The sequence below is a fragment of the Protobothrops mucrosquamatus genome, unplaced genomic scaffold (genome assembly GCF_001527695.2).
Source record: "Protobothrops mucrosquamatus isolate PMUCROS unplaced genomic scaffold, P.Mucros_1.0 scaffold3383, whole genome shotgun sequence".
NCBI classification, from domain to species: Eukaryota; Metazoa; Chordata; class Lepidosauria; order Squamata; family Viperidae; genus Protobothrops; species Protobothrops mucrosquamatus.
The window spans coordinates 133,803-136,186 of record NW_015389365.1 but is presented as its reverse complement, the minus strand read 5'-3'; positions in this window follow the sequence as shown (position 1 = coordinate 136,186).

The window sequence follows — 2,384 nt, the reverse complement described above, 5'->3', positions numbered from 1 at the left end:
AGATGGGGGTCCCAAAAATCTCACCAGGGGTGGGAACAGTCTAAAGTAATTCCCAATAAAGGTTCACCATCAGGATAAATGTCAGCCCTACTAGGTGAATCAGACCAAGAAATCAGCTCCACATTAAGACTAAAACAACTTATATAGAAAGTGGCTGTAATAACAATTTTTTGCAAATCTGAATGTGCAGTAACTCCTCCTCCTCCTTACACTTCAGTGGATTAAGGAGGCATCTGCGTGATCATGTAGTTCTGGACTTAAATAATGTCTAGGCAAAGATTCCTGCATATGTCCATCAAAGTCCTCTTCCTTATTCCCTAATTTAAATTTCAGACAATCCTGAATTTGATTGCTGTGTGTTTTTATGTCTCTCTCTCTCTCTCTCTCTCTCTCTCTCTCTCTCTCTCTCTCTCTCTCTGATATTTCTCCTGCTTCAGCAATCATTATCAGGTAAAATAGCTTTCTTCCCCACAGTGATCTCTGTGTGTAGGCGAGACAACATATGTGCATTATGGACTTCTGCTTACAATTCACAGTTTTTTATTTTACCCTAAGAACAACACTGCCATTATACCTGGCAAGATCAAGAGTGACAGGGTTGGCAGGGAACAACAGTCTTTCCTTTTTGCCCTCTTCCTTTGAGCAGCAGGTGGAGAGGAAAAGAAGATGACAGATTTGGCTAGAAAGTACTTGAGGCCAAGAGTGACATCCACAGGGTGGAAGAAGCATAAGCATCTATCAGCAATATAAGCTCTGTTATATAAAGAGCAACAGTCAATTAGCAGACAAGTTAGCAAGATGCAATAAGAAGGACAAGTCTGACTAAAGGGAAATAGGATAGTGATGTGACTTGGCAAGCAATGGACTCAGGAAATGCCACAGATAAAGGGCAGCTGCTCCACTAGTGGCAACTGGAAGTGGAACTCTGAAGGGAGGGAGAGGAGGAAATACATTTATATAGAAATGATATCATCAACGGCTGAGAACAAGTATCTAATGGCCCTCAAGAGATCTCAGATGGTCAGTAGATGCAATAAATCTCTAGGTCAGCTTGAAGATTGCAACCAGGGCAGACCAACCCGGTCTGATTTTGTAAGGTGGGCAGAAATATTAGAAGATGGATGGTCCTTCAAACCTCCAGATCCTGTGCTACATTTAGCTTTAAAGGGAGTCACATTTACACAATGCCTTATCTGGCCACACATTTATATAACAACATGGCCATTTTCATGAAACAGCAAAAAATACTGATTTATTTGCAAAATATTCCTGCTGCCACAGATGACATTTTGCAAAGAAATCTTTCTGCTTTCTCATTTGTTTCGATCTGTATTTCCAAAGGTTTTTCTATACTTCAGCATTTTTGATCTTTCAAACATAAAATGCAAGGAACAGGCTTCTTCTGATAAAAGAGCCAACTGCTTCATCATTAAAATTTATTATAGATAAAGCATCCAAGGAGATAAGTGCTATATTGCCTGCTATGAGTTAGGACGGTGTTACGACAATTAGGGCTTGCTTATGACTACTGAACTGTGACAATTTCATCAACATCTCACTGAGTTCACATGAAAATGCTAATTAGCAACACAGGATATTCACTAAAGACAAAAGATGTCTGAAAAAAAGCTCTTGTAATATAGAGACTTGTTACTTTATTGTCATCCTCTTATATACCTGCTGCTTTTACATGCATTTCAGAGAAGATTCATCATTTAAGCTGTTTTCTCTAGTATTTTGATCGTAAAATGAAAGACAAGCTTTTAGTCTTTGAAAAAAATATAAAGACAAAAAATAAGTCTGACATCCCCAAATTTCCATAGTCTAGTATGGACCTACTAGTATTTACCAGTTTCACACAAGACAAATTACTTTCATTTCAATTATGGAAACTAAGAAGCTACTGTACTAAAGCTGTAATCCTTAGCTTAAAAGAGAATTAGGCTTTGCTGAAGACAATGGGTCTTAATCTATAAACATCCATAGGAATTCACCATTCTAGACTCAGTGAGTTCCCAATTACTTAGAAATTAGTCCTCTTGATATGATCAAGATTTACTACCAAGGCCCATGTTAATCATATTTTTTTCTCAAACATTCAACATCTCATAAATCAAATATTTACTGGATTCAAAAAACTATCATAACCAGATCCATTTTGGGAAAACTGCAAAATCCATAGCTTGAAATTTATTTATTTATTTATTTATTAATTGTATTTATATCCCGCCCTTCTCCTTTCGGACTCAGGGCGGCTGACAAATGATAAAAAGCTAACATATTACACCTAATTTAAAATTTGATTAAAATGAAATATTTAAGAATGTCAAATTTAAAAGTAATTAAAACCCCTATAAAATCCCCTAGGCCAGTCCCGCTTGCTG